Source organism: Panulirus ornatus, chromosome 5, assembly GCF_036320965.1.
Source record: "Panulirus ornatus isolate Po-2019 chromosome 5, ASM3632096v1, whole genome shotgun sequence".
In the NCBI taxonomy this organism is placed as follows: domain Eukaryota; kingdom Metazoa; phylum Arthropoda; class Malacostraca; order Decapoda; family Palinuridae; genus Panulirus; species Panulirus ornatus.
Genome location: NC_092228.1, coordinates 5,247,099 through 5,262,941, shown reverse-complemented (window position 1 = coordinate 5,262,941; position 15,843 = coordinate 5,247,099).

The window sequence follows — 15,843 nt, the reverse complement described above, 5'->3', positions numbered from 1 at the left end:
AAGATCGAGCATAGATATTTCTAGGGCAGGCCCTTAAGGTCAAGCGCTGACGATATTTCGAGGCCAGACCCTAAAGGTCAAAAGCAGGCCAATTTCTAAAGACTTTAGGTTTTCAGTCTTTGGTGATATCTAAAGGTTAGGCTTCGAAAAGACTTGTCCTGTCATTTAGAGAGGATAACTCTCTGAAATTCTACAAAATCTTGGGTCAGATCTGCCCCTGACCTTTCTCCTGTAGCTCTTTAAATAAGGGTCAGCAGCACCTTCACCTTACACCAAGTTTCGTGAAACGAGTCAATTTCCCTTGACAAGTTTCTATAAGATAATGCCAGTACGCAAGAGATCCATATATAACAAGATGTATTTTGTTGCCTTATAGGCATATCCGTAACTCCGGCACCTTCCCTTATCTGGCTACCGTCATCCGAATCTAACATCACCTCAGCTCTGTTGTCAGCCATAATCTGGTCACTGAAAATTTTTTTGTTACCCTATATTAAGCGTTTGCAATCCGGCTCAGTACGATATAATTACACAACCCAACCTCTAACAGGGGAAAGAAGTTCAAGTTTGTGTATATTACCACCACCAGTCGTATGATCATAGTATCTGGCACTAACAAAGTAGTACAAATGGTCAAAAACGTATTTTGCGTCCCCTCTTTATATTCTTATATACACTCACTGCGTAAGCATCAGTCATACTTACACAGCAAGTGTATGTTTATATCTGTACACCTGCTTGTCTTTCCTGCCGCAGCGAGGAAACGCCAGGAACACCCCACCGAGACCCTCTGTGCCACACGATTTCCTCGTGCCACAAGAATCTCATTAGACTAAAGGGCCCCCTCCTCCTCCTCCTCCTCTCTCGGTGCCGCAAGCTCCTCCCTACGACGATAGGATCTTTGTGCCACAACCGTACGGCAGGGACGTAAAAACAGCAGCTCCAGGGTACACGAGACTCGCACAAAAATAAGATACCACAAAAGCAAGGTATGTACACTGGCGCGGATGAGCTACTTAAGCTAACACCAAGGGAAGGCCTTATTCCCGAGTACAGAGAGAACATTACACTATGTACTTATGGTACTACAGTATCAACCCTCTCACTGCAGCAGCCCTAATATCTAGTGGACATTCTGTATGCGGGATATTCTCAAATATTCACAATAACAAAATATCGATAGTTTTGTGACACGACACAACATACCTTAAATATCTGCGACATGGGGTATTCACAAACGATCTATAATCAAGCGAAGGAACAATGTGAATATCGAATCTGAATCTTCTGACTCGAAAAAAAAAACATTCAGCTTTTAAACCACTTGAGAAGTATGGTTCGAACCTTGAACAAGACGGCACGACCATGAGGTACGACGGTACGACACTTGACTTACTGATGGCCCGGTAATCAAACTCAAAGAGTCAAACCGTCGAGCTCAGAGATCGCAGCTTGGTGTGCACGGATCGTAACGTCGTGCTCAAGGGTCGCAAGCGTCGTTCTCGAAGGTGGTACCGTCGTGCTCAAGAATCGTACCGTCTTGCTCAGGAATCGTACCGTCGACCTCAAGAGTAGTACCGTCGTGCTCAAGAGTAGTACCGTCGTGCTCAAGAATCATATCGTCATGCTCAAGGATCGTACCGCCGTGCTCAAGGATCGTACCATCGTGCTCAAAAGCTTGACAGTCCCACGCGCTCAACACACACACACACACACACACACACACACACACACACACACACACACAACTGCTTATGATAAATGATAGCATATGAGAATGTAGGTCAGCTTAAATGCAGCTAGTACCGTAATCGTGTGTTCACCTCACGTCTTAAGATACGACTCCCGTGGATACGTAGCAGCTTTGTAATTACAAATACAAGCATGAAAATAATGGGAGAGCTATTGTCCTCCGTGCGGCGTAACACGAGCCGCACGATTAGGAGAGACGGGGTAATTATGAGAGCGTGGAAAAGGGAGGGGACATGTGGCGCGAAGTAATTAAAAAAGAAAAAAAAAATAGTCGGGCGGACGAAAGCCTACATCGATGCGTTACGTGCAAAAAAAAAAAGTGACGACTACATGGGAGAGAGCTTGGTGAAGACGATCTATGAGAGCACAGCCCAAGGTGCTGGGAAGAGAGAGAGAGAGAGAGAGAGAGAGAGAGAGAGAGAGAGAGAGAGAGAGAGAGAGAGAGAGAGAGAGAGAGAGAGAGAGAGAATGGATGATCACGACACACGTGGAGGGGGGGGGGGCAACTTGGCACAATGGTGGATCCCTGCGCGACGACTCCCGCCGCTGTGGCTATATGTCACAAGCCTGACGCAGGAAAGCAGGCAGGCTGGGGCATTCCCGACGCTCACGACTTTGGCGGCGAAGGACACCACACGCTGCCGCGCAAGTACAACGTCTCCAGGAGACACCCCCTGATACGCAGGCGTATGGACCTCGACGCTAACGCAAGTAAGGCTGACGCTCACGTTAGAAGGAATTATACGCTGAAGCGTAAGGACTTGACCAAGACGCGTTAGAACAATCATTGTCGCGTTAGAACAACAATCCGACGCTAAAGCGTAAAGAACCAGGGCTCACTACACACTGTTGACATAGAGGAACGTAAGACGCAAACCTGACGCTCAAAGCGCACGAAGCAAATCATTCTTCGGGCGGCCGATGTTCAATACTACGAGAGAGAAAAATCTGAGTCTGCACAATTCATATCACAAGAAACCACGAACCTATAATGATAAAGGTAATATTCCTATGCCCTCAACCCTCCCCGTCAGGAGGGGAGATGTCTTACCCTACATTTCTTACACCTTCTTCCCAGTTATTACAACGGCGTGCCATTCCTTCATCCCCGGGATCGATGAACCCCACCCAGCCATAGTTATGGTGGAGGCCAGTACCGTGCGTTCCACCAGTACCCCTACACCTGCGTTTTCTTTTATCTTGCTCTTTATAGGCCTTCGGTATACCGCTGCGTTTTCTTTATTTAGTTTTAGGCCTTTATTTAATACCCAGGCGTTCTCTTTCTATAACTTTAGGCATTCATTAAGATTTCAAATATTCATAATAAACAGAAAACGTTATTCTTTTTTTTCTGTTTCTGAACTATGCGAGTGCACGGCTTCGTGATTCTATCCAACTTGATTCATGCATAGTTTATCAAAGAGCTGGCTGGCCAACCCCAGTAATCATATTCTTATCTTCATTTGTAATCTTTGTGATTAACTCTACGGGAATGTACCCCGTCACTTCACTGCCACGCGCCCTACAAAAGGTCTACAATTACTTAGTAATGTTGGTATTTTTAATCAACGCGTCATTCGTTAGAAATTTAACATTTTTCTATTCTTCATTGTCCAAGCTCAAGTCATGGACAGAAGGCATTAAGACCCAATTTAGAATAACTGAAGAGGATGAAAGACAAAGAGGGACAGAGAGAGGAGAAAAAAAAAAAACACTTCTTTCACACGGAGTGGAAATTCTACCCTTTAAAAAGGGGGCAATTCGCAGTTATTAAGGAAAACCTGAAGGTGTGTGTGTGGGGGGGGAGGGGTGAATTCTACCAAAGCTTCTCGGTGTAAGGAAAGAAATATATCACAACGACCCACACTATAACACACCCCGTACAAGGACGGTTGCGATTACAGTTCACCTCATCGTTCAGTTATGAGGTATATAAAAATACGCTAGTCTTAACGGCACGTACGTCTGGCAAGCCTACGAACGTAAGTGAACGAAACGTATGGGAAGTTGGCATGAGATTACATTGAAGAATTAAAAGAAATATCAAGAGCAAGGAAACTAGCGACGATGTAAAAGCATACACAAAACATGTACAAATGGTCGCTTGAAAATATTTTAGCAAAGATTTTGTTTCATCTCATTTTCGATGAAAGTAATTTTTTCTAGGGGGGAACAGGTCAACTATAAGGGGTACTAAGAAAAAGAAAGAAAAATCACAAACATTTGTCAAACATCATTAGTATACATAAAAATAAATGCTCATCACAGACATTAAAATGTACTTCCCACGTATTTCCTGCGTGTCATAGAAGGCGAGTAAAAGGGGAAGGAGCGGGAGGTTGTAAATCCTCCCCTCGTTTTTAATTTTTCCATAAGAAGGAACAGAGAAGGGGGCCAAGTGAGGATTTTCCCTCTTAGGCTCAGACCCCTGTTCTTAACACTACCTCGCTAACGCGAAAAATGGCAAATATGTGTGAAAAAAAATATTTATACATGTATATATATTCATAATAATATTTTTCACAAGTAACCATCACCGTTACTTAACCTCTCAAGCTCACAAAAACATTACAAATTTCTAACCGTCCGTGTCCCTTGAAAAATGCTCTGTACAATCTAAACTTCTAAACACTGGCTAGTTGTCTACTGAGCTCTTAAACACTATAGTTAAAGACTCGGGCCACAGACCAGGCTAATGTACTTAGGGATCGTACCACTGTACTCGAGAAGGAATAAGGAAAACCGTGAGGCTGGGGGATATACGTCAGACGTGGAGACCCCGCCAACCCCGCGCTACCAATCAACGGTCCGATGATGGCATAAACCTGTCACATTCTGCCCTCTGGCCCCTGGCTGGCGTGTTTAGTTGTGTCGCAAGGAAAAGACAAAAATATGACCGCTAAGGCGAACCTGAACAGACAAATGAGACGGACGGACACATGGACGCCAGGGAGACTGCATCAGGCTAGCGATGTGGTGGCCAGCGCAGCACTGTATATGATGTGCGACATATCTCATAACTTTATTCCACACGTCGAGAGATGTGAATGTCAGGATGAAAATAATGAACGGAAAAAAAATGCATGTGGCGTGATAGCAAATGAGAAAAAGCTGGAATCTGATGTTTTAGCAGAGACAGAACTTTAATAAAACATAATATCTGAGCTAATTTGTCCAGAAGGACACACGATGGCAAGGAGAAAAGACGGAGGAGGAGAGGGACTGGTCGTGTTAACAAGGGAAAGCCTTTAAGTTTCAGGAAATACAGGAAGATGGCCCAGCTAAACAATACATGGTAAGATCAAATACAGGAGAGAAATACAAGAAGATACAGGAAGATGGCCTAGCTAAACAATACATGGTAAGATCAAATACAGGAGAGAAATACATGATGGTCTTATCTATATAATCATCCATAAAATTGCAGAGAACCAGAACGACTATACGAAGATGAGAATGATGGAGTCATCCAGATGGTACGTGAAACACTCCCTCCTCAGGGATGGTGAGACGGTGAGTCGTCATAAAAAAAAAGACCATCATGAAAAGAGACAAGAATGATGGTCGACTTGACCTCAACCTTTAAGTTCTCAAACCAGCATGACGATGTTAACGGCGAACAGCTCTGCGAACAATGCAAAGACAGAACATCCAGAGGCCGTAACATGAAATCAAACAATAAACTTGCTGGAAAAGACGCGATGAATTACTTTTATGCCGTAAGAGTGGTGGATGGAAGGAACAACCTGGATGATTTGAAAGTTGAACGACATTTGAGAAATTTCCAGCGATGGGTTGGAGCCCTTGGAGGAGTACAGAACTTCCTCGAACCCCTGGAGTACAGAACTCACTCTCCGTCCATAATTACATACACACAAGTATACTCAAGTGTAACGCGACGCTGCAGTGTCACGGACAAATACAGACTCCCGTAGGAAGAATACCAATATATTCCAGTGACGAAATGACACCCAAATTTATGTCACCTGTTTCCATTCTCCCAGTCCTCACGCTACTACACTGCTATTGGTGTGCGTTCAGGAAAGCCTACTCTTAGTGTATCAGTGGCCCCAAATTCATCCACCGGAGTAACACTGCCATGTCTTTCCTCCCCATTATGAAAACAATCCTAGTATCCAGCAAAAAAAAAAATCATATTTTTGTGATGGCGAGACATAAAACCAAACAAAAAAAGTGCTCATAATCCTTTCTGCTTACTGTGGGAAGTATAGACAAAAACACGCGCCATCTGGACGGGTCTTGCGCACAGCTGCTCTACATATCCCCCCAGCTCCCCCAAGCCTGTCACATATCTCAGACGTACTCTAAAAGTTCCGTACTAAAATGGGATAATCGAGGGCGGGCGGGGTCCATACCGCGTGACCTTGAGTGCCCAAACAGGAAGAGGTGTAACTGTTGGCCCTACAGCCCCACCTGCATGTGTCATAAATTTCCCTACTACACCTGTTGCAGTAGTCTGTATGTATATATATATATATATATATATATATATATATATATATATATAGTCCTCAACTAAACCAGTTTTCATCTACGAAGCTTGATCACATGAATTCGACAGGGGTTTCAATGTCTTGCGACGCCCGTCCTCGCCCCCCTCCCCCAGCCTCCTCCTCTTGCACACGGGATGGCGTAATCTGATTAAGACGATAAATTTACGCCCGTGGTGAGAGAGGTGGCGTTGATAACAGGTGTTTCAAGAGACCCCAGAGAGAGCGATCACTCATCGGTATGATTTCCGATTACCTGTACCTGCATCATACCATCGGCCTTACCTCGTTAGACGGTCGGCAGCGCTGTTCTCACCAAGGACCTGCCGTGGGAAAGCGCAAGCCTCTCCATAGCTGCTTCACTTCGGCGACACTGCACGCTTACCTCAGAGATATATTACACTGTGTAGGTTCCCCCCCGACAGTGCGCATGCCTGGAAGAAAACGGTACACAGTATGAGTAAATTCTGGTTTAATTCAGATGCTTTCATACCTTACACAACATCAGGAATCAGTAAGTTCGATACCACCGGAAAAAGCTGATGGTATGATATGTATAATTACTCTTTGTCTAGCAATCACGTGATCGCCAGCACACGGGCCGCACGTTCAGTGCCATTTTATTGAAACGTTATATTTCCCTGACCAGGTTCAGAATTTTCTCCTCTGTAACCTTGTAACGTGTAAAGATTTTCCCCTATCGTGCCCTCGGCTCCTGGGGGGAAGAAAAAAAAAGTAAATAACAGATTCTTCTGCATGCTTAAAGTCAGCAAGCACAGAGACGTCTACAAACAGACGCGTACGGAGACAGGTACGAAGACAGACTGCAAAAGGATAAATAGACAGAGAGACAGGTACGTAGCCAGACTTCAAAAGCAGACACAGAAAGAGAAAGACAGGTTCATAGAAAGAGAGAGACAGGTTCATAGCCAGAATGCAAAAGCAGAACCAGACAAAGAGACAGGTACGTAGCCAGACAAAGAGACAGGAACGTAGACAGACTGAAAAAAGGAGAGACAAACAGACAGTCAGACAAAACACATGTGTGTATTTCTAAACCATAAGCAGAGAAGGGAGGAAGAGTCAACGAACAACAGACTAGGCCAAACAAAAATCAGCAATTCAAACATGTCTGAGGGAAGACCCCTGCCGGTTGTCAGTCATACCATGTATAAGACCCCTGTTGACTCCCGACATGCCTTACCTGGTCCAGCAGGTTCTTTGAGGATGCGAGTGGCAAGACTGGTCAACACAAACAACGCTCCCCCGCTCTCCCACCCAGTCCTGCAACAGCTGTCTTCCAACGAACACACACACACACACACACACACACACATAGAAATGTTCTTCGAGAAATGAAGGCACAGAACAACTGGACGATATTACACTATATTAAGCAAGAAGCGTGTCAAGAAATATGTGAAAAAATTCTTTTAGATTATGATTGGTCGATGGATCAAAATAATAGCACTGAAGACATGATTAATGCAGACAGTCCACAGAAATTCAATTTAGACATCATCTTTACTACTACTACATACTAATAATGATAATATCATTATTATCATTATCATTATTATCATTATTATTATCATTATCATTATTACATTAATCTGAGACGTAAAACCAGGATATGAAACTGCGACCCCGTCCAGGTGACGAGGTGGTTATGAACAATTTTCATGATTGATGACGGGAAAGAAGTTTGGGAGTTTGAAGAATTTCGGAGGGGGTGGGCTGGGACGGTTCCTGGGAGTGTTGACTGGAGGGACGGGGTCCTGGTAGCTGGAAGAATTTGTTGAAAGGGGTTCCAGTCAACACTTCCTTCCCTGGAACCCTAAGACATACCCCTCCCACGACCCGACCCGCCAGTAACCAATAAAGTTATCAAGTAGCTTTATCTCCTGTCATCTGGACCTAAACCCCATCAAACTTCAGTCTCGACCTAACCCCCATCAACCTTCAGTCTCATTTAATCAATTAACAGAGAGTCTGAAGATGTTTCTGAAAACTTCCAAAATGGCAGTAAGAACACTCAATCCGTTTTTCTTAAATGGACTTTCATATTCGCAGCCATCGCTCAAAAATATAAATAAAAAAAGAGGAAATAATCACTCGAAAAATCCCTTTCATTATCTCCGGGACTGATAGATAAAGCTCTAATCTGTCTAACAGGCGAATTAACGAGAGGCTACCTCGTTAACGTCTCTTCAGTTGTTTATCTATAACTAGAGAGGTTTGCCTCGTAACTTGCCGCTAACTAAGAGTTTCACTCTGTGTGTGTGTGTGTGTGTGTGTGTGTGTGTGTACGAAGCAGAAATACATTATGATGGCTACGGAGAACATTCATCACATACTCTGGCAGTTCAGTACTTCAAAGAAAAATATTCAGGAGAAGAGCCACTCAGCGCAGAATCATTATTATTAAGATTTATCACACAATGCACCGGGTACGCCGTAGATCAAGTGTTCGTCTACCGTGTTGTTTACTCTGTGGTCAAAACGGTACTACCCTTAAGCATGACAAGCATGACCCCCTTAGGCAAGACAGCCTGACCTCTGACCAAAAAAAAAACTCCGAGGGGCCACTCAATACGCAATGGGGGGGTCGTCATTCCTCACGGTCGTGCGTCGTGCTCAAGGGTCCTGTCGTCGTACTCAAGGGGGTTGATATATGTTTAACAATTTGTCGCACGATAAGACCGGCACATTCGTCCATCCCACGACGAAGACCTGTGTTAACAGAACAGAAAGTCTGGACTGGCAAGAACACCCTTCCCAGAAAATGAAAAAACACACACAAAAAAAGTACCAGACGCAACACACACACACACACACACACACACACACACACACATACACACACACACACACACACACACACACACACACATGCGTGCACTTGCGTTATTACGCATCAAGCCGCGCCGCCTAACCTCACTAAATTAGATGGGTGCCCCATGCCAAATTGTAGGGAGCGTCGGCCGAACATCTAACATATCACGGTTACACATAACATTCTCCCGTGATGTTATTCCTGGTTTTTGTGTGACCCACAGCTATTCACCCATATCCAGAATCTCCCATACAACACTCGGGTTACCATGGCAACGAGGGGAACACCACGGTCGGACCTAGGCTTGGTGAACGTGTAAACTCAACCCTGGCGACAAGTCAGTTCGACACCCTTGTGCGCTGACGACCTGGACGGACCTGCTTGCAGCAATGCGAAACGCCGAGGTATGGTAGCCTAAAAGGTTACATATATTATAAACAAATCCCGCAGCTAACATAACATGACCTCTGACATCCACAAATATCATGTACACCAAATATTTATGCTGCGCGATGGACTCAAAACTAGGAATTTCAATGCCCACACTCGGGTCTCCATTATGTCATAAACCGTCGTGTGTCTGTTTTTAAAGGTGTTTCCGTGGCACTTGATCTAATATAGGCTAACTGGGCCTCTTAATTACTCGTCTGATGAAGCTAAGAACAACTCATGTACCAATTGAGGTAATAATGCCAAACAGCACCACGTTTGGGGAAGTAAGCTGCCATCCCGCATTTCAGTGCTACTCTAAGCTGCTCAAAGCTTGAATACCCTCAGAAGTCCTCGGCACAACGTACTTGACATCAACCGACTTCGGAGTATTTCACGCAATAAAGATAATATTGCTTTGGGTGGAATATTACCAAAAACAAAACTAATCCCACTGTTGGAGTAGGAAGAGTAAGTCGACCAAGCACGTCCCCCGCCGGATCTCTGGAAGACCACGGTGAAAATGGCTAAACATAGCGGGGTGGAAAATATAAATCGACTTCTCGCTCTTCCCAACACCATCGTTTACTTCTGCTACGCAAGCACAGCTACCAGAGCTTCGGGAACGCTTTTACCGGCCGTAAGGTAAAGCTAGACACTTAAGGTAACCCCAGAAATAGAAGACTGATAAACTGTTACGCATAACGGAGAAAAAGAGAACAAGGCATTCGTTCGGTCGTCTTAAGATTGTTGGAACTGATCACACGATGCGATCTTACCTAAACAACTATAAACCAGAGACCCCCTAAAAAGTCAAACTGCCTAAATATAGATCCATGATGCGAAATTATTTGTATATCTACCACGGTGCTGCCACTCATTTCATGTTTTCAAGGGAAATACAGCTGCTTTCTCCACATGATATACAGAGCTTCAGAATCGATGGTTCAAAACCGCTCGTAAGCAGTTGCACACACGACGGAAGACACAGGAAGGAAGAGGCTGCCAGACTAACATGCAGAAGTGGGGTGTGCATGACGACTACTGAAGTCTGGTAGCCTATTATAGCCCAGGGCGGCTGGCCCACCCGTGCCAACATTCAGGAAATGGCTTCAGGCACAATCTTCGTGGCCAGGGGGTCTTGGGGGGCTGCCTAAGTCCCGGTCCATTCTTGAGGAAGATCTTAGTCGTGGCTTTCCGACTGATTCCCCTCACCCCCCGCCAAGTAGTGATCTGTGCGAAATTTGATACAGAAGATGTGATATTGCGAATTCGCACTTCCTGGCCGCTGAGTTCCGACTCCAAGCTCCGAATCACACACTCCATGGTTACCTCTTACGTACGCGGTAAAGTCATTCCTCTTCTTAACCGTTAGTGTTTGTGTGTCACATCTCTTTCTCGAGACTAAACAAGTGACGGAACGCAGATATATTACAACACCTTCCACTAAAGCCTCCGTTAAAGCACCATTTAATATAACATTCTTCATATTCCACATTTACGTACATTATTAGCCGGAGGTTCGGTTTCATCAACACAGCTGACTGATAAAATGCGTGGAGCTAGCGTCTCCATTTGCGTCCTCGCCGCTGTATGTCAAGGTATTTAATTCATAATATATTGCTACGACTGATTCAAGACAAAATGGAATTCCTTCTTTAATAGTTTTAAGACAAAACTGCGTTTTTTCCTTCATAGCTTTACTGCAAAAATGCGTTCCTTTTATTTATTAGGGTTTCCCTAAAGGACCTTAAACTATTTATAGATGCCAGACCAAACACCAGTGATTTTAACTAGAATGATTTAAAGCCGGACGTACTTAAAAGACGAAATATATCACGCACCTTTCCCGTCGCTGAATCATATGATCTAAACGATTTTAATTTTCCTGTTTTACAGCTGAGACCGCAGTAAAACACATCAGACTGAATTAATATAAATTCATATTCACACACACACACACACACACACACACACACACACACACACACACACACACACACACATATATATATATATATATATATATATATATATATATATATATATATATATATATATATATATATATATATATATATATTGCCGATGTTACGGGACTCCGTCTGCATGGGGTTGCTTGCATTATTGGGAGTAAACTCTCGTCAAAAGAACTCACCACTCCAAAGGAGTCCATCAGTTTCCATGCCACTGAAAGTAACGCAGCCTTGGGCTGCAGAGGCATCTGAAGATAACACCATGACCTTTTCTCAGAAGGGGTCCAATGGACAATCAGAAATAAGTAAAGACAAATAATACAGGTGTTGTTATTTCACGACAATGCCTTGAACCATAACGAAACCTGCCATACCAACAGTTAAGTAATCAAATCACACTCATCTTTAGCATCAATACCGATGATACCAAGATCAAGTATATCTTATAATTTACTGATAACATAAAATAAAAAAAAAAAGCTACGCACGCCATAAGTATAAACGAGATTGTACAAAATTAAATATTTGCAAGTTACCAGTAATAACATGGCGGTTACCATCCACATATATTTTCTTTTCCCCAAATGATCCCCATCGTTTGTGACATCACATGAAGAGTATCATCATCTGGTATTATGAAATGGGATATCATCCCTGGGACATACTGTCGTTTCACTAACGGTTCATCCGGGGGGGGGGACCACCCGTCCCACGGGATCCACCATCCGGGCACTTTGTCTCCACCATTGATGGATGTACGATAACTGCGTGAGGCTTACGGTACTCCAGCCCAGTCCCGCATCTTCACGCATATATTTTCTTTTGCGACCTGCTTTTGGTGTCCAATACTAGACAAAGATTTGGCTTAATGTGTGTGTGTGTGTGTGTGTGTGTGTGTGTGTGTGGAGACAGAGATAGAATACCGGGCCAAGACGTGGAACGTAACAGCCACTGTAGTAACTAACCCCCCCCCCCCGAAGGTGCTCAAGAATATCTCACCGAGTATTGGGAAGTGTTAGTCACGGCGGCGCAGTGCATCAGCACTACAGCAGCTGTCAACTTCTCCTCCCTGGTCCAGATTGCAAACTTTTCTTTGAACTTAATAAACCCAAGAGCTGCTAGCAGGCACTGTCCACAAAAAAGCACACTCTCCATCTCACGCGTAACGCTAGACAACACATAGCATACGACTCTACTCAACTAAATTTACCTGTGGCGAGCGTTACGAGTTAGCTCAGCCTGTTAGCAAAATCTAATAAAAGGCGACTAAAAGGGGAGGGAGCAGGGGGCTGGAAATCCTCCCCTCCAGTTTTTACTTTTCCAAAAGATGAAACAGAGAAGGGGGCCAAGTGAGGATATTCCCTCTTTGGCTCAGTCCTCTGTTCTTAACGCTACATCGCTAATGAGGGAAATGGCGAATATGTATGTATGAATATCGGAAGCGGAGAACTAGAAATCCTTCTCTCATGTATTACTTTCCAAAAGAGGAATAGACGAAGGAGTCGGTCAAGTTTTTCCTCTAAAACTCAGTCATCCGTTCTTGACGCTACCTCGCTTACACGGCAAAAAAGCAAACATGCATGGAAAAAAGTGTGTGTGTGTGTGTGTGTGTGTGTGTGTGTGTGTGTGTGTGCTTACCATTTGTTTATTACGAGGAGAGTTTTACACTTGTGTTGCCCCGTCTCTTAACCTTGTATATGTGCCATACATTTAATCTTACGTGCGAATACAAATATCCAAACCCCAGACTAAGCCAGGTGTGTGCGTGTGTGCGTTATCAGACTCAGCCTGCCTGTGAGGCCGTATCAACATTTGTTGATGAATGGGAGTAACGCTTCGTCGAAGATCTTTTCATTCCGAAAGGAGTCCGTCGTTTCCCTGCTACTGTAAGTTCCGCAGTCTAAGAGCTGCAGGAACTCCAGAAACAGAAGCCCTTAACAACAGTACCCTTCAAAAAAAAAGTACTCCTAAGGAAATCTATCTATCTATCTATCTATCTATCTATCTATCTATATATGTATGAAATATATATATTTATTTGGGTTGCAAATGGTGACAATAAGAATAACTTTTACATCACATTGTTTAGTGGGATTAAGAATACTTCCCACGTATTCCCTGCGTGTCGTAGAAGGCGACTAAAAGGGGAGGGAGCGGGGGGCTGGGAATCCTCCCCTCTCGTTTTTTTTTTTTTTTCATTTTCCAAAAGAAGGAACAGAGGGGGCCAGGTGAGGATATTCCAAAAAAGGCCCAGTCCTCTGTTCTTAACGCTACCTCGCTAACGCGGGAAATGGCGAATAGTTTAAAAGAAAAGAAAGATATATATATATATATATATATATATATATATATATATATATATATATATATATATATATATATATATATATATATATATATATATATATATAACCTGCAAGTTAAACTGGAATTTTGGTGTTACCTGTTTTCTGTAGTGTTATATTGTTATCTAAGACACCTTTTGTCTTATAGACACAGTCCCGCTAACTTCCGCTCGTTTAGTCATTCACATGCAAATAATATAAAAGACGTAAGGAAATGGTAATGCCATACGACCCTATCTCTCGCCCTCCCCCAGTGCTGGGAGTTGACAGAAAAGTATTCATTCCTGCTCTACATTCCTCTCGTTATGGCCTGTGGGAACAACAGTTTTCCCTCCATTATACTTCACCACTGACAATCTTGAGCACTTGATGCGTTAACTAAACCTGTATACAAAGTGCCTGCAAGTAAGAATCATATTGTTAATACCACCGTAATCCCCATACACTTAAAACCCGAGTTAGAGAATCAGAAACGTTCACAAGACGATTTTGATTAGCAGACGGCGCCGCTACATGGAGGATAATAGTATTCTTGGCCGGAGCGACCCTGACTATAGTTCACTTTATGGGCGGGAGATGGCAGAGTCAACAGGATTGATTATTGGAGAGATACGTCGATTCCACGAGATCTAAATATTTATGAGAGGTATCCCATCTTTAAAATTCCTTCCATTTTCATATAAATGGTACAAAGGTAATATTGTAATTATTCTGGCAGACTTACAGACACAAAGTACAGTCACTGATATATTTTATTGCATGAGACAGAAAGAACATAAACGATGCAAAGGTTCTGAGGCCGCATGATCGAAGGAGACTGTAAATTAAAGGATACTATAAGTATTGAAAAATGCAACTATAGTAAGGCTTTCTCCTCACTCTTACCATTCTTACTTGCAACTGAATGACAAAATCTACCCAGTATCTAGCATTATCATACAACTTTCATAATAACCTCAATAATCTCAACATGACAAATCAGATACTTTCATAATCAAAAGAATCGTCAATACGTACATGTCCATGAGCCAATTCATAACCTGACATTTGCCTTTGATCACCCGACCCTTGCCACAAATGATCGCATTTCTATCCGCCTAATCCTCTTCGATATATATCAACTGACTTATATTTCTCTATTGTGTCTCCCCTGATGATGTGATTATTACACGAAAGTGCACTTGGGAACTTATCGTGTTTCATTATCCCCGTGGACTCAGGTATGTGTATATATATATATATATATATATATATATATATATATATATATATATATATATATATATATATATATATATAACACCAACATTTGTTCATCCCTGTACCCATGAAGATGTGAATCATCACTAAAGCCCTTGCATCTTCGTGTTCCATTTGTCTTTGCGGTTTCCAGCAAGTGGTCAGTGTACCCCTTGGAAAATAAAGGGAACAAGCTACAGAGATAGCCAATGATGAAGCATATCATTGTTTATGGTATCATTGTTAATAATAAACTAAGCTTTTGCAACGTAACTTACCATCATGATGCAGCACCTGAGAAGAGCCCGGGACGTCTTGTCCCCCCTCCTTCCTTATTTTTCCTCCTACGAAACTCCCTAAAGCCCTTCAACAAACCCCTTCCATACCCTAACTCCTAAAACCTTTCCCTCCTGTCAAATATTACGTGATATTTATGGCTTAGTCTGAACACACCTTTCATCGCCACATAATTAAATAAATAAACTTAAACACTAAACACGGTAGGGACAATGATACATATAACAATAACAATAATAATAATAATAATAATAATAATAATAATAATAATAATAATGATAATAATAATAACGCTAATAATGATAATACTAATACTAATACTAATAATAATAATAATAATAATAATAATGATAATAATAACTAATAGGTAATGGTTATCGTTCGGTACATAAGGCAAAGAATGCGATCCGGTTATTCTAGAACATTCCATTCACACTTTTCGGCACATTAACCAATTG